The sequence below is a fragment of the Argopecten irradians genome, chromosome 10 (assembly GCF_041381155.1).
Source record: "Argopecten irradians isolate NY chromosome 10, Ai_NY, whole genome shotgun sequence".
NCBI lineage: Eukaryota > Metazoa > Mollusca > Bivalvia > Pectinida > Pectinidae > Argopecten > Argopecten irradians.
Window position 1 is genome coordinate 16,954,177 of NC_091143.1, and position 20,883 is coordinate 16,975,059.

The 20,883-nt window shown below is 34.0% G+C and overlaps 9 non-coding genes across 9 annotated transcripts; all 9 read right to left on the minus strand.

Moving 5' to 3' along the window:
* Positions 1–505: 505 nt before the first annotated feature.
* Trnar-ucg (transfer RNA arginine (anticodon UCG)) lies at positions 506–578 on the minus strand. The gene has a single exon. It is a non-coding gene; the product is annotated as a tRNA-Arg (tRNA).
* A 1,764-nt stretch (positions 579–2,342) lies between these two features.
* Trnar-ucg (transfer RNA arginine (anticodon UCG)) lies at positions 2,343–2,414 on the minus strand. The gene has a single exon. It is a non-coding gene; the product is annotated as a tRNA-Arg (tRNA).
* A 915-nt stretch (positions 2,415–3,329) lies between these two features.
* Trnar-ucg (transfer RNA arginine (anticodon UCG)) lies at positions 3,330–3,402 on the minus strand. The gene has a single exon. It is a non-coding gene; the product is annotated as a tRNA-Arg (tRNA).
* Positions 3,403–4,151: 749 nt separating this feature from the next.
* Positions 4,152–4,224, minus strand: Trnar-ucg (transfer RNA arginine (anticodon UCG)). The gene has a single exon. It is a non-coding gene; the product is annotated as a tRNA-Arg (tRNA).
* Positions 4,225–5,120: 896 nt separating this feature from the next.
* Positions 5,121–5,193, minus strand: Trnar-ucg (transfer RNA arginine (anticodon UCG)). Its single transcript has one exon. It is a non-coding gene; the product is annotated as a tRNA-Arg (tRNA).
* Positions 5,194–6,004: 811 nt separating this feature from the next.
* On the minus strand, positions 6,005–6,077 carry Trnar-ucg (transfer RNA arginine (anticodon UCG)). Its single transcript has one exon. It is a non-coding gene; the product is annotated as a tRNA-Arg (tRNA).
* Positions 6,078–6,972: 895 nt separating this feature from the next.
* Trnar-ucg (transfer RNA arginine (anticodon UCG)) lies at positions 6,973–7,045 on the minus strand. The gene has a single exon. It is a non-coding gene; the product is annotated as a tRNA-Arg (tRNA).
* A 750-nt stretch (positions 7,046–7,795) lies between these two features.
* On the minus strand, positions 7,796–7,868 carry Trnar-ucg (transfer RNA arginine (anticodon UCG)). Its single transcript has one exon. It is a non-coding gene; the product is annotated as a tRNA-Arg (tRNA).
* A 1,673-nt stretch (positions 7,869–9,541) lies between these two features.
* Trnar-ucg (transfer RNA arginine (anticodon UCG)) lies at positions 9,542–9,616 on the minus strand. Its single transcript has one exon. It is a non-coding gene; the product is annotated as a tRNA-Arg (tRNA).
* Positions 9,617–20,883: the final 11,267 nt, after the last annotated feature.

The following is a 20,883-nucleotide window of genomic DNA, read 5'->3' on the forward strand; positions in this document are numbered from 1 at the left end:
AGCAATTGGTTCGTAATAAAAAAATATGTTAAAAACATTAATAAATATAGAACCCTAAGAGAAATATATGATTTACCGATAACGCTCTAATGTCGACCACAAAATTACTTCATAGTCTTCATCGTCATGTTTATCGCGAACCCCGACAGCAGTTAGCGCCTGTTATTATGATCTTAACATAGGCAGTAACTCCTTGATAACGGATGATATATCAGAAACTTCTTCATAGTCTTCATCATCGTGTTTATCTCGAACACTGACAGCTGTTGACGTCTGTTGTTGTAATATTAACGTATACAATTACCCCTTGATATCGGATGATATATCAGAAGTACAACACGGAAAGTTAATGGTGAGGGGATTTTACTATGTAGGAAATGAAATATAAAATTGTGATACTGATGATACAGATATAAGTTTAAAGTTATCAATATCTGTATATCATCCACTGTTTAATTGGAAACTTAGTGAATAGCTACACACCTAATCGAACCAAAAAATATATCGACCACGACGTGACTCGAACTCGCAATCTTCCGATTCGAAGTCGGATGCCTTATCCATTAGGCCACGCGGTCTTGATAAAGTAATAAAAGTCAATAATTTTTTTTAACAAATGAGCTTTTAAATGTCGAAATGTCGATTAAGGTATATGTATATACAAATGTACAGTGTTAAATTGATAGCTACCACATCTTTCACATCAAATTGATGCGTTTGCAGCAATCTTCACACTGATTTAATAAGGTAAAATAGCAAACCAGCAAACATGCAAATACATTCCTAAAGTGATTCGTGACTAATAGATGCGGTTTTATGAAAAGGCTTTCATTTTGTCGTCAGGAACATTGAAACTTCAAAAATGAACCCATTTGTACCCAATGGACTTGATAATCACACTGGCATCACCAAACCAATACAAATATGGTAAAAATAAATTCTTAACATCAATATCGAAATTATAAACTCTTCAACAACACCAGTTAGCAACAATATACACATTAGAATAAATTACAATGATTACTATAAAATACATCAAATATTATAGAACCATGTTTCTTTGAGAAAATCCGCTACTGTAAATATGCTTCATCGTCGACACCCGTCATACAAATCTATGTTAAATCAAGGCAACAAGGTATCATGATGATACATAAATTGACAAGTTGAAACCAAACTGCATCACCAGCGTTCAATTTCATCATTCCTTTGGTCTCGAACCCCGTCATCAGTCGACGTATGATATAGTAATGATTACATAAGCAATAACCCCTTGGTACTGTATCGGATCAGACGCGAACAGTAAAATATGAGAAGTTATTAGTAAGGGGATTTTACAATCTAGGAAATGAAATAAAAAATCTCGATAGTTGTGATACAGTTTGATTTAAATTTGAACCAAAAATGTAACGACCCACGACGAGACTCAATATCTGCCTTATCCATTAGGCCACGCGGTCTTGATATGAAATTATCAATACAATTGTTGGAATGATTAGTTTAGATGTCGAGATATTGCTTCAAAGTACAAACAAACTAGTTAAGTTTAGTTGAACATTTGCTTCAAAAGACTTAGTTTGTTAGCAATTGGTTCGGAATCAAAAAATATCAGTTAAAAACATTAATAAATATAGAACCCTAAGAGAAACATATGATTTAGCCGATAACGCTCTAATGTCGACCACAAAATTACTTCATAGTCTTCATCGTCATGTTTATCGCGAACCCCGACAGCAGTTGACGCCTGTTTATTAGTAAAAAAAAAATCTTAATCTTAATAGGCAGTAACTCCTTGATAACGGATGATATACTCAGAAACTCCTTCGTCATCATCATCGTGTTTATCTCGAACCTCCAACAGCTGTTGACGTATCTAATATTATAACATCTTCATAGTGCAATAACTCCTTAGATATCGGTGTGATATACCAGAAACTCCTTCATAGTCTTCATTCATCGTGTTTATCTCGAACTCCGAACAAGCTGTTGACGTATGCTATTATAATCTTAACATAGGCAATAACTCCTTGATATCGGATGATATACCAGAAACTTCTTCATAGTCTTCATCATCGTGTTTATCTCGAACTCTGACAGCTGTTGACGTCTGTTGTTATAATATTAACGTATACAATTACCCCTTGATATCGGATGATATATCAGAAGTACAACACGGAAAGTTAATGGTGAGGGGACTTTTACTGTCTAGGAAATGAAATATAAAATTGTGATACTGATGATACAGATAAGTTTAAAGTTATCAATATCTGTATATAACATCCCACTGTTTAATTGGAAACTTAGTGAATAGTCTACACACCTAATCGAACCAAAAAATATATCGACCACGACGAGACTCGAACTCGCAATCTTCCGATTCGAAGTCGGACGCCTTATCCATTAGGCCACGCGTCTTGATATATAATAAAAGTCAATATTTTTTTTAACAAATGAGCTTTAAATGTCGAAATGTCGATTAAGGTATATTGATATAATACAAATGTACAGTGTTAAATTGATGTCTGCCACATCTTTCACATCAAATTTATCCGTTGCTGCATCTTCACTGTTTTGATTTAATAGGGTAAAATAGCAAACCAGCAAACATGCAAATACATTCCTAAAGTGATTCGTGACTAATAGATGCGGTTTTATGAGAAAAGGCTTTCATTTTGTCGTCAGGAACATTGAAACTTCCAAAATGAAACCATTTGTACCCAATGGACTTTGATAATCACACTGGCATCACCAATACAAATATGGTAAAAATGAAAATTCATTAACATCAAAATCGAAATTTTAAACACTTCAACAAACACCAGTTAGCAACAATTATACACATTAAAATAAATTAACAATGATTACTATAAAATACATCAAATAGTTTATAGACTATGTTTCTTTTTGAGAAAAGTCATCTGCTACTGTAAATATGATTCATTGTCGACACCCGTCATACAAATCTATGTTAAATCAAGGCAACAAGGGTATCATGATGATACATAAATTGACAAGTTGAAACCAAACTGCATCACCAGCGTTTAATTTCAATCAGTACCTTTGGTCTCGAAACCCCGTCAATCAGTCGACGTATGTTATAGTAATGATAATACATAAGCACTAACCCCTTCCGAGTGTTCTGTATCGGATCAGACGCGAACAGTAAAATATGAGAAGTTATTATTAAGGCAAATTTTTACAATCTAGGAAATGAAATAAAAAATCTCGATAGTTGTGATACAGTTTGATTTAAATTTTGTCAATATCTGTATATCATCCATAGTACAATTGAAAACATAGCTGCACAACTAATTGAACCAAAAATGTAACGACCACGACGAGACTCGAACTCGCAATCTTCCAATTCGAAGTCGGACGCCTTATCCATTAGGCCACGCGGTCTTGATGCATGAAATTACCAATACAATTTTTGGATGATTAGTTTAGATGTCGAGATATTGCTTCAAAGTACAAACAAACTAGTTAAGTTTAGTTGAACATTTGCTTCAAAAGACTTAGTTTGTTAGCAATTGGTTCGGAAATCAAAAAATATCTTAAAAAACATTAATAAATATAGAACCCTAAGAGAAACATATGATTTACCGATAACGCTCTAATGTCGACCACAAAATTACTTCATAGTCTTCATCGTCATGTTTATCGCGAACCCCGACAGCAGTTAGCGCCTGTTATTATAATCTTAACATAGGCAATAACTCCTTGATATCGGATGATATACCAGAAACTTCTTCATAGTCTTCATCATCGTGTTTATCTCGAACTCCGTCAGCTGTCCCGACGACTGCTATTATAATCTTAACATAGGCAGTAACTCCTTTATACGGATGATATATCAGAAAACTCCTTCATTAGTCTTCATCATCGTGTTTATCTCGAACTCCGACAGCTGTTGACGTCTGTTGTTATAATATTAACGTATACAATAAAACCTTGATATCGGATGATATATCAGAAGTACAACACGGAAAGTTAATGGTGAGGGGATTTTACTATCTAGGAAATGAAATATAAAATTTGTGATACTGATGATTACAATTAAGTTTAAAGTTATCAATATCTGTATATCATCCACTGTTTAATTGGAAAACATTAGTGAATAGCTACACACCTAATCGAACCAAAAAATATATCGACCACGACGAGACTCGAACTCGCAATCTTCCGATTCGAAGTCGGACGCCTTATCCATTAGGCCACGCGGTCTTGATAAATAATAAAAGTCAATCATTTTTTTTTAACAAATGAGCTTTAAATGTCGAAATGTCGATTAAGGTATATGTATATACAAATGTACAGTGTTAAATTGATGTCTGCCACATCTTTCACATCAAATTTATGCGTTTGCAGTAATCTTCACTGTTTTGATTTTAATAAGGTAAAATAGCAAACCAGCAAACATGCAAATGCATTCCTCAAGTGATTCGTGACTAATAGATGCGGTTTTATGAAAAGGCTTTCATTTGTCGTCAAGGAACATTGAAACTTCCAAATGAAACCATTTTGTACCCAATGGACTTGATAATCACACTGGCACATCACCAAATACAAATCATGGTAAAAATAAATTCATTAACATCAAAATCGAAATTATAAACTCTTCAACAACACCAGTTAGCAACAATATACACATTAAAATGAATTACAATGATTACTATAAAATACATCAAATATTATAGAACTATGTTTCTTTGAGAAAATCCGCTACTGTAAATATGCTTCGATCGTCGACACCCGTCATACAAATCTATGTTAAATCAAGGCAACAAGGTATCATGATGATACATAAATTGACAAGTTGAAACCAAACTGCATCACCAGCGTTCAATTTAATCATTCCTTTGGTCTCGAACCCCGTCATCAGTCGACGTATGTTATAGTAATGATTACATAAGCACTAACCCCTTGGTTCTGTATATCGGATCAGACGCGAACAGTAAAAATATGAGAAGTTATTAGTAAGGGGATTTTACAATCTAGAAATGAAAATAAAAAATCTCGATAGTTGTGATACAGTTTGATATAAATTTGTCAATATCTGTTATATCATCCATAGTACAATTGAAAACATAGCTGCACAACTAATTGAACCAAAAATGTAACGACCACGACGAGACTCGAACTCGCAATCTTCCGATTCGAAGTCGGACGCCTTATCCATTAGGCCACGCGGTCTTGATGAATGAAATTACCAATACAATTTTTGGATGATTAGTTTAGATGTCGAGATATTGCTTCAAAGTACAAACAAACTAGTTAAGTTTAGTTGAACATTTGCTTCAAAAGACTTAGTTTGTTAGCAATTGGTTCGGAATCAAAAAATATGTTAAAAAACATTAATAAATATAGAACCCTAAGAGAAACATATGATTACCGATAACGCTCTAATGTCGACCACAAAATTACTTCATAGTCTTCATCGTCATGTTTATCGCGAACCCTCGACAGCAGTTGACGCCTGTTATTATGATCTTAACATAGGCAGTAACTCCTTGATAACGGATGATATATCAGAAACTCCTTCATAGTCATCATCATCGTGTTTATCTCGAACTCCAACAGCTGTTGACGTATGCTATTATAATCTTAACATAGGCAATAACTCCTTGATATTCGGTTGATATACCAGAAACTCTTCATAGTCTTTCATCATCGTGTTTATCTCGAACTCCGACAGCTGTTGACGTATGCTATTATAATCTTAACATATACAATAACTCCTTGATACTCGGATGATATACCGAAACTTCTTCATGATCTCGATCTCTGACAGCTGTTGACGTCATTAACGTATACAATTACCCCTTGAATCACGAAGTAACAAAAGTTAATGGTGAGGGGATTTTACTATCTAGGAAATGAAATATATAAAATTGTGATACTGATGATACAGATAAGTTTAAAGTTATCAATATCTGTATATCATCCACTGTTTAATTGGAAACTTAGTGAATAGCTACACACCTAATCGAACCAAAAAATATATCGACCACGACGAGACTCGAACTCGCAATCTTCCGATTCGAAGTCGGACGCCTTATCCATTAGGCCACGCGGTCTTGATAAATAATAAATGTCAATAATTTTTTTTTAACAAATGAGCTTTAAATGTCGAAATGTCGATTAAGGTATATGTATATTTACAAATGTACAGTGTTAAATTGATGTCTGCCACATCTTTCACATCAAATTTATCCGTTTGCTGCAATCTTCACTGTTTTTGATTTAATAGGGTAAAATAGCAAACCAGCAAACATGCAAATACATTTCCTAAAGTGATTCGTGACTAATAGATGCGGTTTTATGAAAAGGCTTTCATTTTGTCGTCAGGAACATTGAAACTTCCCAAATGAAACCATTTGTACCCAATGGACTTGAATAATCACACTGGCATCACCAATACAAATATGGTAAAAATAAAATTCATTAACATCAAAATCGAAATTATAAACTCTTCAACAACACCAGTTAGCAACAATATACACATTAAAATAAATTACAATGATTACTATAAAATACATCAAATATTATAGAACTATGTTTCTTTGAGAAAATCCGCTACTGTAAATATGCTTTCATTGTCGACACCCGTCATACAAATCTATGTTAAATCAAGGCAACAAGGTATCATGATGATACATAAATTGACAAGTTGAAACCAAACTGCATCACCAGCGTTCAATTTAATCATTCCTTTGGTCTCGAACCCCGTCATCAGTCGACGTAATGTTATAGTAATGATTACATAAGCACTAACCCCTTGGTTCTGTATCGGATCAGACGCGAACAGTAAAATATGAGAAGTTATTAGTAAGGGGATTTTACAATCTAGGAAATGAAATAAAAAATCTCGATAGTTGTGATACAGTTTGATATAAATTTGTCCAATATCTGTATATCATCCATAGTACAATTGAAAACATAGCTGCACAACTAATTGAACCAAAAATGTAACGACCACGACGAGACTCGAACTCGCAATCTTCCGATTCGAAGTCGGACGCCTTATCCATTAGGCCACGCGGTCTTGATGAATGAAATTACCAATACAATTGTTGGATTGATTAGTTTAGATGTCGAGATATTGCTTCAAAGTACAAACAAACTAGTTAAGTTTAGTTGAACATTTGCTTCAAAAGACTTAGTTTGTTAGCAATTGGTTCGGAATCAAAAAATATCTTAAAAACATTAATAAATATAGAACCCTAAGAGAAACATATGATTAACCGATAACGCTCTAATGTCGACCACAAAATTACTTCATAGTCTTCATCGTCATGTTTATCGCGAACCTCGACAGCAGTTGACGCCTGTTATTATGATCTTAACATAGGCAGTAAACTCCTTGATAACGGATGATATATCAGAAACTCCTTCATAGTCTCATCATCATCGTGTTTATCTCGAACTCCGTAGCTGTTGACGTATGCTTTATAATCTTAACATAGGCAATAACTCCTTGATAACGGATGATATGATATATTCAGAAACTTCTTCATAGTCTTCATCATCGTGTTTATCTCGAACTCCGACAGCTGTTGACGTCTGTTGTTATAATATTAACGTATACAAATTAAACCTTGATATCGGATGATATATCAGAAGTACAACACGGAAAGTTAATGGTGAGGGGATTTTACTATCTAGGAAATGAAATATAAAATTGTGATACTGATGATACAGATAAGTTTAAAGTTATCAATATCTGTATATCATCCACTGTTTAATTGGAAACTTAGTGAATAACTACACACCTAATCGAACCAAAAAAATATATCGACCACGACGAGACTCGAACTCGCAATCTTCCGATTCGAAGTCGGACGCCTTATCCATTAGGCCACGCGGTCTTGATAAATAATAAAAGTCAATACATTTTTTTTAACAAATTGAGCTTTAAATGTCTAAATGTCGATTAAGGTATAATGTATATACAATATGTACCGTGTTTAAATTGATGTCTGCCACATCTTTCACATCAAATTTATGCGTTTGCAGCAATCTTCACTGTTTTGATTTAATAAGGTAAAATAGCACAACAGCAAACATGCAAATACATTCCTAAAGTGATTCGTGACTAATAGAATGCGTTTTATGAAAAGGCTTTCATTTTGTCGTCAGGAACATTGAAAACTATCCCAAATGAAACCATTTTGTACCCAATTTTTTGGGGACTTGATAATCACACTGGCATCACCATACAAATATGGGTAAAAATAAATTCATTAACATCAAAATCGAAATTATAAACTCTTCAACAACAACACCAGTTAGCAACAATATACACATTAAAATAAATTACAATGATTACATTAAAAAATACATCAAATATTTATAGAACTATGTTTCTTTGAGAAAATCCGCTACTGTAAATATGCTTTCATCGTCGACGTCCCCGTCATACAAATCTATGTTAAATCAAGGCAACAAGGTATCATGATGATACATAAATTGACAAGTTGAAACCAAACTGCATCACCAGCGTTCAATTTAATCATTCCTTTTGGTCTCGAACCCCGTACATCAGTCGACGTATGTTATAGTAATGATTACATAAGCAATAACCCCTTGGTACTGTATCGGATCAGACGCGAACAGTAAAATATGAGAAGTTATTAGTAAGGGCAATATTAACAATCTAGGAAATGAAATAAAAAAAAATCTCGATAGTTGTGATACAGTTATTTTGATTTAAATTTGTCAATATCTGTATATCATCCATAGTACAATTGAAAAACATAGCTGCACAACTAATTGAACCAAAAATGTAACGACCACGACGAGACTCGAACTCGCAATCTTCCGATTCGGAAGTCGGACGCCTTATCCATTAATAGGCCACGCGGTCTTGATGATGAAATTACCAATACAATTTTTGGATGATTAGTTTTAGATGTCGAGATATTGCTTCAAAGTACAAACAAACTAGTTAAGTTTTTAGTTGAACATTTGGCTTCAAAAACTTAGTTTGTTAGCAATTGGTTCGGAATCAAAAAATATATGTTAAAAACATTAATAAATATAGAACCCTAAGAGAAACATATGATTTACCGATAACGCTCTAATGTCGACCACAAAATTACTTCATAGTCTTCATCGTCATGCATCGCCAGTTATTATGTCATGCTAAATTATCGCGAAACTACCGTCATATTCATCAGCAGTTCGACTACTGCTGTTATTATAATCTTAACATAGGCAATAACTCCTTGATATCGGATGTATATACCAGAAACTTCTTCATAGTCTTCATCATCGTGTTTATCTCGAACTCCGACAGCTGTTGACGTCTGTTGTTATAATATTAACGTATACAATTACCCCTTGATATCGGATGATATATCAGAAGTACAACACGGAAAGTTAATGGTGAGGGGATTTTACTATCTAGGAAAGGAAATATAAAATTGTGATACTGATGATACAGCATAAGTTTAAAGTTATCAATAATCTTGTATATCATCCACAGTTTAATTGGAAACTTAGTGAATAGCTACACACCTAATCGAACCAAAAAATATATCGACCACGAACGAGACTCGAACTCGCAATCTTCCGATTCGAAGTCGGACGCCTTAATCCATTAGGCCACGCGGTCCTTGATAAATACATAAAAGTCAATATTTATTTTTTAACAAGATGAGCCTCTTAAAATGTTCGAAATGTCGATTTAAGGTAATATATTATATTTACAAATGTAACAGTAGTTTAATTGATAGTCTGACCACATCTTTCACATCAATATTTTATGCTAGTTTGCACTTCCAATCTTCACTTGTTTTTGTTTCATGATTTGACATTAAGGTAAAATAGAAGAACCACGCGCAAACATGCAAATACAATTCTATAATGTGATTCGTGGACTAATCAGTATGCTGTGTTTTGTAATGAAAAGGACTTTCATAGTTTTGTCGTCAGCAGAACATTGGAAACTCTCCAAGAATATTTGAATAACATTTGTTGTATTTACCCAATGCGATCTGTTGAACATCTACACTGCATCACTCAATCACCAATATGGTAAAAAATAAATCATTAACAGTTCATAAATCTAGAGACATAATAACGTGTATATCTCGAACTCCAACACAGAGTTAGGTAACATGCTATACACATCTTAAAATAAATTACAATGGATTATCTATAATAATACCAAAATATCTATAGAACATCATCGTGTTTCTTTGAGAAATCCGCTAGCTTGGTCGACATATGCTTCATCGTTCTTAACAAGGGCCGTCACCTACTTGAATCGTCAATGTTTAAATCAGAAGGCAACAAGGTCATCATGATCGTTTTTATCTCGAACTCCAACAGCTGAATATGACAAGTTCTCATTATAATCTTAACGATAGACAATCACTCCTTTGATAGCGTTACCAAAACTTTCATAGACCCTTCATTCCTGATTGGTCTCGAACCCCGCTCTTCATCAGTTGACGTATGTTTATAGTAATGGATTACCATACGCAATAACCCCTTGGTACTTGTATCGGATCAATATATCAATATTACAACACGGAAAGTTAATGTAGTGATGGAACTTTACTGTTTAAGGAAATTGAAATAATATAAAATTGTGAAACTGATGAATACAGTTAAGTTTTAAATTATATCAAAATCTGTACATCATCCATATTTTATATTGGGAAACTTAGTGACTAGCTACACACCTAATCGAACTAAAAAATATATCGACCACGACGAGACTCGAACGCGCAATCTTTCCGATTCCGAATTCGGACTCCTTATCCAAGTAGGCCCACGCGGACACGATGAATGAAAATTACCAATACAATTTTATGGATCATTAGTTTAGACGTCCCGAGATATTTGCTTCAAAGTACAAACAAACTTGTTAAGTTGTAAGTTGTATATACAATGGCTTCAAAAGACTTCGTTTGGTGAGCAATTGTTCGGAAATCAAACAATATGTATTTAAAACATTGAAAACTATATAACACCCAAGAGAAACTTAATGTATATACCTGAGTAAACTCTATAATGTCCGACCACAAAATTACTTCATATGTCATCATCGTCCAGTATCTCTCTAATCCCGTCAGCAGTTTGAAGCTGCCTGTTATTATTTATCTTAACATAGGCAGTAAACTCCATGATAACGGAAGATATATCAGAAACTCCTTCATAGTCTTCATCATCGTGATTTTCCTCGACTCCGTCGCTGTCGACGACTGCTATTATAAAATCTTAACATAGGCAGTAACACCTTAGATAACTGGAAGATATATCAGAAACTCCATCGATAGTCTTCAATCGTCATGTTAGTTATCGCGAAATTCCTACAGCTGTTGACGACTGCTATTATAATCTTCACATAGGCAATAACTACTTGATATCTATGATATACACCGAAACTTCATCATAGTCTTCATCATCGTTTTTATCTCGAACCCGACAGCTGTTGACGTCTGTTGTTATAATATTAACGTATACAAAAAAACCTTGAAATCGGATGAAATATCAGAAGTACAACACGGAATAGTTGTAATGGAGAGGGGACTTAACTATCTATGAAAATGAAATATAAAATTGTGAATACTGTATGAATCAATAAGTTTTAAAGTTAACAATATCATGTATATCATCCACTGTTTAATTGGAAACTCACTTTAGTGGAATAGCTTCACACCTACTCGCACAAACAGAATATATCAGGCCACGACGAGACTCGAAACTCGCAATCTTCCGATCCGAAGTCGGACGCCTTTTTTTTATCTTTAAAAATAATCTTTTAATGTTCCCAGCAAATAGGACCCCCGGGGTTGGGGCCCCGAAGGCTCCTCACATTTCATTTAATATAAGCATTTGAAATCAATATATCAACAGACTAGATAAAGCATCACATTCAAAATTTCTTTTCCATTATGCAATAATAAAAGAAATACAATGAGTACAATAGTGTTAACTAGATATCTATAAAACAATGGGAACATCAAATCATCATAAATTTATAAGAAATAACTTCCACCTATTAACAGATAGCATAATCCGTCACAATATACTTTTTGAACAACTGATATTTCTTTGCCATGTTGATAATAATTCACATAAAAGTCAACAATAATTATCTAAGTGTATACTTAAAGAAAGTTCTTTCAAATTCAACTTGACATATCTTTAACTACTAAGGTTGCGCCCGTTTGAAATATACAGTAACGAACTACTCCAAAAAAGAAGTATAATGAAAATACGGACATTTTGAAATTGAACTTTCTTGTGAAACCCATGAAGTACAAGACTTCCTAGAGAAATAATCCGATAAGTAATGCTGAATCAGCCTTTGAAAAAAGTTCTTTGTTGATGTATTGATTTTAGGCTAAATAAGTCGAAAAGTGCTGAACCAATCAAGTAACGAAATGCTGTAAACAGTATTCCTGAATCAGTTATACAAAAACAGACATTGTTCCTATTAACTGTGCCAATTATTTCCTTCAACTTTTCCATGGTAAATATAGTAATTATTGAACAATTACGCTATGTGTAACAACAACAATATTCACATGTAAACAAATTGCAAATACATTATTGTGTACATACTTGTGAATAAAAAGGACTCATCTGTATAACAGAAACATATGGACGCAATGATTCAGTTGATTTTGTCGTTTGTACTAGGAAAGGATGCGACGAATAAAATCAACCATAGATATCCTTTGTGGTTAATGGAATAGTAGCTGAACAGTGGTCCCGATTACCATCCAAATATGGTAACGTTCAGGTCTATCGTCAGTTTTCTTTAATTGGTATGTACATTGCTCAAAATAACATCTTATATTTTAGCAGGAATAGAGTTTCATGATAATTTTTGTAAACATTTAAAATTATTGTCTCTAGAAAGTATCATTGATTACAATCCATAATACACATCAACTAATTGCATTTTTGATCAATGAACTTTAGATTACGACATCAAAAGTCAAATGCTTCACTTAAAACTACACCAGCTTTGGAGAAACATTCAATATAATACAGGATTTTGTCCATTGTTTCACAAATACTTGGTTTGAAAAACAAAGGCTGTTCAATCCACAAAAAAGTTGTCCATCATTTATAAGAAGACCTCGTTAACAGGACCTGAAATACATACCAAGCCTTTACATTTCGTGGATAAAAACAAAATATGTAAAGGATCTAAGATACTATATTAGTAAACTTACAATAAATAACCTCAAAATCGAGATTTAAGTATCCCCAAAAATTTTGTTAAAAAAATACTGACACCATACATATTCCAGACTTGCTGTTCAAGATGTATCTAACCACCATAAAAGAAATTTTAATCTAAATGACATTAAAGATTTAAACTCAAAATCAAGTTATCAGTTCAAACCACCATCTTTTCTTTTGCCATAATGGGTGGCATCAGCCACCAAAATGCGCACCTTTATTCCTCACACAAAATCAATACAGAAGTTTTTTTTATTCAGTAATAGCAGCTAAGAGGTATTGTATGAGACCGTTAGTGACAATACCAACATCTGGAGCATCAACAATGACTTGATCACAATTGCTCTCCTTTATATAGTTTAATTGTCTCTGTGACCACATTCTCCACATATTTCTGATATTAGCACTCTAAATTATCCCGCATCTTATATCATGTGCATAAACGCAAAATCCTATACCCAACATACACCGCCAATGACACAAATAACATCTTCGCATAATTAGTATAATAGCTAAACTTATTCAAGCTCATTTTGGTGAGATATTACCCAGGCCAACACGAACCGAATGTTCAGTATTTATCTTTTATTAATTTTGGCACCAGATCCTTTTGCCAATACGTTTTCCAAAAAAATAAAAAACATTTTCAATAGAAACTATTTTAATTACCGAGTGTTAAAGTAGTATCGTCCTGCGATGCTAGGTATACTTAGAATCAAAATTTTGTGTTAGAACAGTGATACCCATAACATCAGGAGATTTCAAAATCAAACATCCTCAGAGGTTGTCCTGCGAGCCAAACAAAATAGCATCGCAGAAAATGTCCAGCCCCTGACCTTACTGATTTCCGAATCGAGGATGAACTTGGTAAGAGTTACCATAATATTTAACAGAACTAGAAATATTAGTGTAAAATATCTTAAACCAATCGAACAAAATTTGATTCCTCAAAACCAAATTTTTTCCAAAACTTTAAATAGATACGAATGAACTAACACGATCGGAAATGCCTTTTGTCCCTGAACAATTTTAAGGATATATTCCCTCACAATCTTCTTGCGAAGACTAGATCGATAATATCTCGCCCACAAAAAATAGTATCCGCTAAATCACGCCCAACCACACAGCAAGACTGAAAATCCTTAAAAAATAGGAAGGGTAAAACAAATTTAAAGTCGCTCCCAGCACCTAACCCTAACTAAAATTTTATAATCACCATTTAAAAGTCTGATAGGTTCTCCAATTTTTCAAACAAAGTTATATCCCCCCTTATTCTATAATCAAGATTTAATAAGCTCCTTGCCTTCATACAACAGGACAACTTCCTCCGTTTCTTCCCATTATACTTTGTACAATATCGAGGAAAAGTATATTTTAAATCATCAAAAAGTGACAATAAAAGTTACAACAGTCATAAGCCATCTAAAGCCCCTGACTTTTATTTTTTAGACATGCGACAATAATGCCTTTTGCATTTCATCCAATAGTCACACACAAATCACATTTAACTCTATCTTCATCCAGTATACTCGTTTATCAATAACAGATAAAACAATCATCATATCATAGGCATCTCGTTTCTAAACCATTATAACAATTCGTTTATAAAAATTGAATATTATCATTAAGACATTTCAATCTGTGCGTATGATAAAACATTGCCATCAATATCATGTCAGTAACTTATGACAGTATTACAATTCTGTCTGTACTTTTTCTAATTTTAAAAAATAACTAGAGTTTTAAATCACCATCCCACAGCCCATTTTCGACTTTAGATCTTAAAACAGCAAACTTGCACCATTACATTGTTCTTGTTCAAACTTCTGTAAATATCTGCTTCAGCTCATCATATTTTTTACAAAATCAAAAGATCTGCCCATTGGCTAAATCACACAGAAATAATTATGCAGCATTAATCTGAATCTTATAAAACTCGGACAATATTCTGTATTTCTTCGATCCATACCGTAAACCTCGAGAAAACATAATTAATTTTATATTTGAAATTATCCCACCAAAACTTTAAGGTTTCAGTGAAATATAAAAGGACACATGTTTAGCAGAATCTATTAAAGACCTTAATATTTTGAATTAAAAACATCTTCTAACACAAAACAATTATTAAAAATCCAAAATACCTGGACCTTTTACTTTCAAGAACACAGTCGATTCACATAACTACAAAGCAATGATCACTGAACGAAGTATCATTATAAGTAATCATTTTGTACCGCAGAACTTATGGATTTAGCTACTAGAAAGGTATCCTATTAGCTACTTTGCGATAAAGTATCTAAACTCACTCGTTTGTCGTGAAAAACAGTCACAATTTTATGTTTTCTAATTCTCCAAATATCGTGAATATACACATGAAAACATAAGACTTTATCAATTCCGTACACACTATGAATTCAACAGTATGTACTGCAGCAACCCGTACGACCTAGAGTGGACAGAGTATTATAAAAATCTCCCCCTGTAATCAAGAATCTCCTAAAAGGATCCTATAACCAAACTTTCAACCGCTCAAAAAAACCTCTTGACTCTTTACTAACAACATTCGGGGCATATATATATACAAAAATTCCAAACATATATCCTCAATCGTTATCTTAATTCGTAAAACTCTTCCTTCCATAACCATCAAAATCAATAAAACCATCTTTTAAATCATTAGAACACTAAAATAGCGACACCTTTCCTGTATATCATTACTATTGTTAACAATGAAATACCTTATCCTTTCCACAAGTGACAATATATGATTGACAAAAGTGTCATCCAAAGAGAAAAAAGTTTCTTGCTATCAAAATAAACAACTTTAATAATTATGAAACTGAATATATTCAAATAAATTCTATAACTTTTACAACATCTCTTAATCCGTAACAATTATAGATGATACCGTACAACATAAGAAAACTCAACAAAGACAAAGGTTCATTATAAAAATTATATAACTTTATCTTTTGGCTTTCTTCTTCTCTATACTTTTCTTTTACTCCGCCATCTCCAACCCTTAAATTTTAAAAAATCTTTTCCCTGATCAACACCATGTCTCTCAGTTTACTTTCGCGCGAGTAATCATCATCCCCCTCTCTCCTCTACACCATCTGTTATCCCAAACACTTGAACACCTTGGCTGCTGCGATGGACGTCGCGCAAAAGCAAACAGCATATACCGTCAGTTATAAGTGTTGCTGACTCAGGACGGTATTTCTGATTCACGATCGACATCCGATTACAAAGACCGTCCACTACCACCACCACCATCAGCACTCACCGCCGCCATCATCATCATCCAACATCATCGCCCGTCGTCAGCGTCATCACCATCCACCACTGTGGCTCATAGATTACGAGCTATCACCATGCCCACGAGGTAACGGAATGGAAACTGCGGTTCCAACATCAGAGCGGCGAGACAATCATCATCTGGCAATAACAATCACACCTCGACCGAATCTCCGCTATAACTGGATATGCGCAAGAGTCAAAACCATTACAGTCATAAGCGCCCACACCTGTCACAAAGACGTTGTCGACACACATGGGTGCGCGGGGGGGGTTTACGCGCGAACACTCACACTCAAATCGAATCTCTCCACATCGCACAACACGGCTGTGTGGTATTTAGCAAGCCCTCCTGAAATGACCAGTGACCTCCACACGAGAAACACACAAACTGTGGACAATCGCGGAACAAATGATGATTCCGAGTAAGCTAGAGTACATACCCTTCAGCTGATTAATCATGAATGACCCGATAGTAATCATTTCCAAATTTCATTGTATACGGTAGGTATTTTCAATCTGTCGGGGCATGTTCATTACAGCATTTTTATCGCGTACGCACACCAACAGTTTGTCCCTTGAAAAAACGACGATTTAATCGGCGAAACCATTTCACCCTTAAGCATGCTGAAGCTAATCACGGATTTCATCGTCACTAATAAAGGCATGTTAAGATGGAGGAAACATCACAATGCGTACAACCGCTGAGTGATATCGCGAAACAAAATCAAACCTTTACCATCAACAACAACACCAATTTGTCCAATCAACAATGTTGATTCCCGCTCTACCTCGGGACATAAGTCAACTTCAAAAATGGTAAACCAAGATTATAGGACACTATTTGATAACTGATTCAAATACTATACCCGATTGTATTACTCTTTATGACCACAAAAATGATCACTTAGAAAACATATTTCATCTTGAATCACATATCGCGAATACCCGACAGCATTTGCGCCTAGTAACCTCGAGTATTGCTTGTACAACAAAAAAAAGTTTAGTTGAACATTTGCTTCCAATAACTGTCTAGATCGGAATCGGATATATGTAAAAATATATGAAATTAGGAAAATGTCAAAATACTCGAGAAAAAGTCACATAATCTATTTCAAGTCGGTAATCAGCATATATAAAAATATTTCCAAAGTCACACTTGATATACCAGAAACTTCTCATAGTCCCATGATCATCTTGTATTTATCTCGAACTCCTACAGCTGTTTGACGTCAGTGTTATCATATTAACGCCACACAGACAAACCCGTCTTGATATCGGATGAAATATCAGAAGTACAACACGGAAAAGTTAATGGTGAGGGTGATTTTTACTATCTAGGAAATGAAATATAAAATTGTGATTACTGATGATACAGATAAGTTTTTAAAGTTATCAATATCTGTATAATCATCCACTGTTTAATGGAAAAACTTAGTGAATAGACTACACACCTAATTCGGAACCAAAAAATATATCGACCACGACGAGACTCGAACTCGCAATCTTTCCTTTCGAAGTCGGACGCCTTATCCATTAGGCCACGCGGTCTTGATAAATAATAAAAGTCCAATAATTTTTTTTTAACAAATGAGCTTTAAATGTCGAAATGTCGAATAAGGTATATGTATATACAAATGTACAGTGTTAAATTGATGTCCTGCCACATCTTTCACATCAAATTTATGCGTTTGCAGCAATCTTCACTGTTTTGATCTAATAACGTAAAATAGCAAACCAGCAAATATGCAAATGCATTCCTCAAGTTGATTCGTGACTAATAGATGCGGTTTTATGAAAAGGCTTTCATTTTGTCGTCAGGAACATTGAAACTTCCCAAAAATGAAACCATTTGTACCCAATGGACTTGATAATCACACTGGCATCACAATACAAATATGGTAAAAATAAATTCATTAACATCAAAATCGAAATTATAAACTCTTCAACAACACCAGTTTAGGCAACAATATACACATTAAAATAAATATACAATGATTACTATAACAATACATCAAATATTATATGAACCATGTTTCTTTGAGAAAATCCGCTACTGTAAATATGCTTCATCGTCGACAACCGTCATACAAATCTATGTTAAATCAAGCAACAAGGTATCATGATGATACATAAATTGACAAGTTGAAACCCAAACTGCATCACCAGCGTTCAAATTTCATCATTCCTTTGGTCTCGAACCCCGTCATCAGTCGACGTATGTTATAGTAATGATTACATAAGCAATAACCCTTGGTACTTGGAATCGGATTCAGACGCGAACAGTAAAATATAGAGAAGTTAATTAGTAAGGCATGGATTTTACAATCTAGGAAATGAAATAAAAAATCTCGATAGTTGTGATACAGTTTGATTACTAAATTTGTCAATATCTCTGTATATCAGCTTGCACCATATATTCACAAATGAACAACATAGCTGCACAACTAATTGAACCAAAAAAATGTAACGACCACGTACTAGACTCGAACTCGCAATCTTCCGATTCGAAGTCGGACGCCTTATCCATTAGGCCCACGCGGTCCTTATGATGGATGAAATTAACCAATACAATTTTTTGGATGATTAGTTTTAGATGTCGAGATATTGCTTCAAAGTACAAACAAACTAGTTAAGTTTAGTTGAACATTTGCTTCAAAAAACTTAGTTAGTTAGCAATTGGTTCGTATCCAAAAATATGTTAAAAACATTAATAAATAAAGAACCCTAAGAGAAACATATGATTTACCGATAACGCTCTAAATGTCGACCACAAAATTATCTTCATAGTCCTTCATCGTCATGTTTATCGCGAACCCCGACAGGCAATTTTGGCCCGCCTGTTATTATGATCTTAACATAGGCAATAACTACTTGATATCGAGACATATACCAAAAACTTCTTCATAGTCTTCATCATTGTGTTTTATCTCGAACTCTGACAGCTGTTAGACGTCATGTTGTTATAATATTAATCGTATACAATTACCCCCTTGAAATCGAGATGATATATCCGATAACTTCTTCATCGTCTTCATCATCGTGTTTATCTCGTACTATAATAGACAGTTCTTGCAATAATTTGACCATGAAAGCGTCCGAATTACTGCAGCTGACATCTGCCACAACCAAATACACGTTTAAACAAATTCAGACTTGTCCCTTATTTTATTTTATTTTATTTTGGCGCCATAAGCCCGGCCATATTTTTCAAAAACACTAAAAAAGCCTGGTCAAATGGATCGTTTTTGTTAGCCCAAGTCAGTGTAGAATCATCAGCATGGCTTGGAAAATGAGTTAGCAGACGAATTACTCATCTAAGGAATTGAAATACCGTAAAAATCAGTCATTTTTAAGTATAGCTTGACCTAGGGGCTCGCTACAAGTACTTATCAAGTAATCAGAGTATATCAGCACACTGATTTAACATGTGAACTTCGTGAATAGCTACATTTCCTAATCGAACCAAAGAAATGCAATATCTACCACGACTGAGACTCGACCACCGCAAATATCTTCCGATTCGAAGTCGGACGCGGGTCGGAAGCCTTATCCATTAGGCCACGCGGTCTTGATAAAAATAAAAGCCAATAATTTTTTTTTAACAAATGAGCTTTAAATGTCGAAATGTCGATTAAGGTATAATGTATATACTACAAATGTACAGTGTGTAAATTGATGAATAAGCTGCCACATCTTTCACATCAAATTTATGCGTTTGCAGCAATCTTCTTCAGGTTTTTGATTTAATAACGGTAAAATAGCAAACCAGCAAACATGCAAATACATTCTAAAAGTGATTCGTGACTAATAGATGCGGGTTTTTATGAAAAGGCTTTCATTTTGTCGTCAGGAACAATGAAACATTCCCAAATGAAACCATTTGTACCCAATGGACTTGAATAATCACACTGGCACCACCAATACAAAATATGGTAAAAAATAAATTCATTAACATCAATAATCGAAAATTATAAACACTTCAACAACACCAGTTAGCAACAATATACACATTAAAATAAATTACAATGATTACGTATAAAATACATCAAATATTATAGAACCATGTTTCTTTGAGAAAATCCTCTACTGTAAATATGCCTCAATCGTCGACACCCGTCATAACAAATCTATGTTAAATCAAGGCAACAAGGTATCATGATGATACATAAATTGACAAGTTGAAACCAAACTGCATCACCAGCGTTCAATTTCATCAATTCCTTTGGTCTCGAACAACCCGTCATCAGTCGACGTATGTTATAGTAATGATTACATAAGCAATAACCCCTTGGTACTGGATCGGATCAACGCGAACAGTAAAATATGAGAAGTTATTAGTAAGGGGATTTTTACAATCTAGTGAAATGAAATAAA